This window comes from Anas acuta, chromosome 13 (genome assembly GCF_963932015.1).
Source record: "Anas acuta chromosome 13, bAnaAcu1.1, whole genome shotgun sequence".
Lineage (NCBI taxonomy): Eukaryota > Metazoa > Chordata > Aves > Anseriformes > Anatidae > Anas > Anas acuta.
In genome coordinates this window covers 8,541,246-8,547,355 of record NC_088991.1, presented here as the reverse complement: position 1 = coordinate 8,547,355, position 6,110 = coordinate 8,541,246, and the positions used below count along the sequence as shown (strand labels likewise).

General features: G+C 43.8%; 1 protein-coding gene across 1 annotated transcript in view; it reads left to right on the top strand.

Annotated features, from left to right (window-relative positions):
* MAMLD1 (mastermind like domain containing 1) overlaps positions 1 to 6,110 on the top strand; it is a 254,146-nt gene that overhangs the window by 156,587 nt on the left and 91,449 nt on the right. The gene's annotated exons all lie outside the window — the stretch shown is intronic.

The window sequence follows — 6,110 nt, the reverse complement described above, 5'->3', positions numbered from 1 at the left end:
GCTTCCCTCGGAAGCTGTGCTGACAAAATGCCACCAACAAAATTCACGGACTTGGTTAATGTTTAGTTGTGACAAGTTATAGGGATGATATGGAATCTCTTTCCGTTCAAAACCAGAATTATCTCGTAGCTCTGCAAGCTATATTAAATCTCCATTAGCTCAAAAATGAGACTGAAATCAGGCCATTCATCCACAGACATCTGCTGAGCTTGCAGATGAATAAAACTTTGTGCTTCTCCCCTATATTCAGGGGGTTGGCAAACAAATAATTATTTTCTGTTTCTATTTTGTTCATACAAAGCCACCAGATCTGGGTGCAAATACATGCAATAGTAAATCTCCCATTGTCTCTACCCAGAGCTGTGTCTGGGTCCATCTATTTGCGAGTTGTTCAGTCTCTTGTGGGGAAAAAAAGCTGCCTGGTAGCCCTGTTAGCATGCCAACAATCATAAATGTGGGGTATTTTATGGGGAACTGCTTGTGCTAGGGAATGGTCCCGACAGAAGCAGCCGCTCTCACCGGGCTGAGGACCTGTACCCATCGGTTAGCAGCTCCTTGGGCAGAAGAAGAAGCAGGCATGGGCTTATCTTCACGGCTTGTCCCTTGCCAGGGCAGGTTGGAGCTGCAACCAGGAGGACAGGCGAGCAGTTACAGATGTAGGACACGTGGGAGAAGGAGAATGGGGAGCAGGTTGCTGGGGCTTTTCTCTTCTAAAGAGATTTGGATAGAATGAAAATAGGGTCGGTGGGCAAATGCAAGTGTTTAATTAAGGGGCAAAGGAGTGAACAAGGGTAGGAAAAGGGAGAGATGGAAAATCACAAGACAGAATTGGGGAGAAAGTAACGGAGTTGGAAAGCTCAAGGGTCCTCTTCTAATTCTGTGGCTTTTTGACATTACTTCTGGAGGAGGCTCCATACAGCACTGCTGTAGGAGGGAAGTCTTGGGGAGGTTTTTTGGCCCTGGTGGAAGGGACATGGCTTTGGGAGGGGAGGAGAGGCTCTGCACGAGGAGCACTTCTTACATGTTAGAACAGGTGACTGAAGGTTAATTCTCAGCTCGGGCAGAGCCCCTTTTCCCCAGAGGCAGGGAATGGCATTTGGAGCCCATGTGCTGAAGCCGGTGAGATGAGGTGGGTAGGCTCAGCTCAGCAAGGAGGGAAAAGGTCTTTTGCTCGGGGGCCTGGGGCTGAGGCAGAGTGCAGAATCTTTCAAATGCTTCTGCCAGGCTCTGCGTGCATCTTTTATTTTAAAACAATGAATATAGTTGCTCTTAATTTATTGTAGGATTCTCGGAGCTGGCAGATCACCAGCGTTGTTTCTTCTCTCCTTGGATTAGCCCAGCCAGCGCGCTCTGTATTTCCCTGAGCTGCTTCTGCCAGTGTTGTTGTTTTGAATCCTGCAACACCAGCTAAGTCAATCAATCACCACAATCAGTGCTGGCATTGAGGCACAAAATAACATGGAAGGAAAAAAAAAAAATAACAAAAAACAAAAGGCAAACCACCACGCTGCAACACAGCGAAGGGCTGGGTGGCACTGAAATCAAGAGCAGACACATCCTGCCAGTGGCTGCATCAGCTGGCGGCTCCCTGCTGCGGGGCTGTGTGTGCATGCACATGTGTTGTGGCTTTCTCTTTTCTGCTACAAGTTGGAGAAACTTGGCCTGCTGCACTAGGAAAATAATCGAGTGAAACAACAAAATATGTAATGCATCCATCGCTCTGTAACTCCAGTCCAGGCTGCAGCAGAATGGGGAAAGGATTTCTGATTAAGCAGATTAGTTTGATGTGCTTGTAATACATGCTTTATTAACGTGTAACTGTTACTGATGAAATACATTGTGCAACAACAACAAAGAAACACACACACAACAACCCCACCTCCTTTCCAACAGCCACCCTAAGAACTCTGTACCTGGGCTTATATAGGAGGGAAACGCAAAAAGCCCTTCCAGGCTGAGCGTGCGGCCAAGGGGCCAGCGGTAGGTGCTAAAATTCAGACAGTTGTGCTGCAACCTAGCTGGAGAAAAGGCTGCCAACACAGTCCCCAGCTCACTAAAGCATTAAAACGTCTGCTCCAGTACGTAAATACACGCAGGAGGGGTTGCCTGTAGGCTTGAGGTGAAGCACCTGCTTAAACACCCTGCTGAGATTGTGACACAGAGGGCAGGGATGGCCGGAGTGCTGTGCTGTGCTGTGCTGTGCTGTGCTGGCGGCCAGGCAGACTCCCACCTCACCACAGTAACTTCTTTCAGATGGGGCAGGGGAGGCTCTAGCGAAGTGAATTGTGTTTTGAAAAGCCATCCAAGTCCACCTGCAACTTTAAAAGCGTGGTTTCTGATCGGTGTACCTCTTGAAAGCTTCCACGGAGGTAGGCTCTGCAACCTCCCCAGGCGATCTCTTCCAGTGCTTAACCAGCCATATTATTACCAAGACTTTCCTAATGTTTAACCTAAATTTCCTGTGCTGCTGCTTAACCCAATGCTACTTATCCTATCCTCAGCGAATAAAGAAAACTATTCCTTTCCTCTTGATGTGCACGTGTATTACACATGTAGTTGTTCCCAGCCTTTTCTTCTGCAGGCTGGCTGGGAATGTTCTTCCAGGTTCCCCCGCAGCTCACCTTTCCTAGAGCTCTGGCTCTCTGCTAGACCTTTTCTGTTGGATCCACATCTTTTTCTTTTTTTTTTTTTAAAGCTGAAATATTGAAATGTGTTTCCCCCAAACTGGATACGTGGCTCCGGATGCTACGGCATTGTATTCTGAGCAAACATCCTCAGAACAGCCTGCTGTCATCCGTGCAGCCCTCCTCAGCCTTGCTGTATGCAGAAAGTAAGTCACTCTGTTCTGACAAACAGGACTGCAGTGGAAGTGCTTTAACAAAACCAAATCCAGGGCAGATGCCTGCAGAAATGTACTTTACAACATCCTTCCAGTTTGACTGAGAATTTTGTAGGTTGGGGTAGACTGTATTTTTCCTAGCTTGCTTATGACCATGTTCATGAGAAGGCCAATACTGGAAAGCTTTAATAAAGCTGAGATTTATCTACTGCTCCCCCCCCCCCCTCCCCATTCCCACTGAAGGAAATTAAATTGGTTTAACAAATCAGTGTTTTTGACAAAGCCATGCTAGCTGTTACTCATCTCCTTGTTATTTCCTGAGTGGTTACAAATAATTTGATTGTTTCCGTATTTTTCCAAAAACTGACCTTCACTCACTGCACTTTAATTCCCCGTTACAATTTTTTCCCTCGCTGTGAGGGTAGGCACTGTAAGCCAGTTTTTTGTCTTCTGGATATTCACCCGTCTTCCACGAGCTCTCAGAGACAACCACTAACGGCTCCGAGATTGCTTCAAACAGTCCAGTAGGATACCTGCGGATGAATTGTATCTGACCCAGGCAATTTGAAAGATCTAATTTATCTAAGCACTATTTAATCTGTTCTTCCCTGTTTTCACTTGTTTCTACCCCTTTGCCACTTTTGCTGTTTCCTGCCTGATCTCATTTGACCATTTTAGTAAAGATTGCAGAAAAAAAAAAAAAAAAAAAAAAAAAAAGCACTCAGCCTTTTCAGCGTTGCCTGTCAATAACTTTCCCTGTCTGTTGAATAGCAGGTTTTTTCCTCATCTTCCTCATATTATGAAGTATGTTTGCAGAATGTTTTCTCGTTATCCTTTCAGCACCTTGCTGGATGTGTTCCCCGTTCTCGCTTGACCTCCCTGGTTTGGGCCCTGCATCCTCTCTCTGCTTTCATGCTCACCTAGGTTCAGCTTTCTGCATGCTTTTGGTGCTCGAGGTCAGTAAGAAGTTCATGATTTAGCCAAGGTGGTTTCTTACAACACTTCTAATGGTTTTGCTGCTTTGGGATAATTTGCACTTGTGCCCTTAACAGAACTATTTTAAGGAACTGTCAGCCACTCTGAGCTTGGTCCTCATGAGATATTACTTCCTAGTTCTCTGAGTTTATTTAAGCTGGCTTTCTTCAAGACTCTTCTTTTTGCCTTCCAGGAGCTGTGAGTTTTCTCATTCCATGATAACTATCACCCAAATTACTTTCTATGTTCATATTTCTAAACCTGTTTCTCTTGTCTATTAAAATTGAGAGTAAGGAGCTTTCCCTTCAGCTGCTTCTCCAGCCTGCTTCTCTGTCATCAGTGTGGAGTTTGTGCCCTGTGATACCCCATGTGCCTGCAGACAGCTCCGATCCCTCCCAGCCCCATCCCTCCATCATCTTCAAGCCTTGTGCTGTATGCGCGATTCATCTCGTTGCCCTCCACAAGAAGTAGCTCTGTCCATCTGTTCTTTGTGGCTTTACCCCAGGCACCCCCCAGCCCCATCACTGTTATTAGTGAGGGGTTTTCGACCGGTACATTTCTTTCCACATTTTATGCTGTGGAGTGAACGTGTCTATTGGCAGCATTTTATCCCTTGTCTCCCTGAACAAGCTATGCTATCTATATTAGTATTCCAGTCACATGAATTATCCCAACAAGTCTCTCATGCCAATTAATTCATAATTTTGATCACGTATTAAAACTTCCAAGTCCTCCTGTTTTTCTATATTTCTTGTGTGAGCTCTCGTGATTACTTTTTGCAACTGCACCCAGTGTACATCAGGAGTAACTGTGAAGTCGGTGGGTTGTGTTTTGCTGTCGTTTACATGAGTGTCAATCCAAAGTGATTTCACTGATTGGCACGAGGTTATTGCAGATTTACTTGCATGAGAGTGAAGGAAGAATTTGGCCCATCGAAATGAATTCTGTGTGAAAGAGGTCTCGGCCAGGAGGATTAAGCATGTTTGTCTAATTGCTAGATGTGTTATATTGTATGTAATCAGTGTAATGGCAATAAAATGGTTGCCGCACCCAGAATATTTCATCACCGAGCTTTTTGGATCCTATAATTGTCTTTCCCTTGTTACTGTGCTCACATTAATAAGGTGCAAAGTTTTACATAATTTGAAAATTTAGGGAAAGAAAAAAAAAAAAAAGGAGGAGAGAAATGTAGCTGAGGTGTGCATGAAAACCAAATGTACCAAGTAGTTTCTGCTACAGCAAAGCAGCAGAATGTGAGGTAGAAAAAGTCAGCTTTTGAGGTTTTATTACTTTTTGCTTTGTGATGACTGGCTTCGAGCCCACACATTTCTTGAATACACAATAGGGAGTTGGGCAAGACTGCAGAAATAAATTTTATTAACACACAATCACTGCAGCACCAGACAGAATAATCTCCTTTAGTCTCCTCTAGCTGGCAGAGTCCTCTTTGTACCAGGTCAAGTCAATTAGCAGTATAATGTATGACAGGTTTTATTTAAAAAGGGTTTAATTAAAGTTTTGTTACAAAGCTCATACAAACTAACAATCTGTCTTTTAGGGATATGTATTATCTAGAAATTGATTTTAACTTAAACACTAATTTATAGACTGTCCCCTTTAATAAGTGTAATTCCTTGGAAGATATTAAGGTCTTCCTGCCCCAAATAAATTCAGGTCCTGATTCAGCAAAACACGTAATTACTAAGGACTTCAATGAGGCCACTCATGCACTAAAAGCTAAAGGTGTGCTTGAGCACTTTGCTGAACTGGGGCCTTGCTGTATAGCGACTGCCCTGATTGCACACATTGTGCAGTTTGGTCATGTCTGCACTCAGAAGGCTGTTTTAAAGACACCACTAATTCTTCTAAACACCTCATACAGGCCATGAAAGTGGGAACATTTCCTTCTGCAAGATACAGGTGGTTTTTCACTAGTTCTGGCGTCTTCTTGGTTCCTGCATCTAAATACAATTCATGTTACCTGTGTATGCATTTCCCCCCAAAATATTGACACCGCTGATTCCTCTCCTTCACTAGAGAGCAGGGGCTGGCTCCCCAGCAGATTTAGCTAGGCACGGCTGCGTTAACTTAAATGGAGCAATGTCAGTTTATGCCAACTTTATTTTCTTAATGAAAACTAGCTTTTATTCTATTGATTGCTAGGTATGAACCTTTGTTTTATTCTAATCCCTATGGAATAATAATACCCCCAAAAGCTCAAGAATATATCCCATTTCAGGATAACTTATAATTCATCATTATATATGTGTTTTGTTGGCTTTTTGTTTGTTTTTTC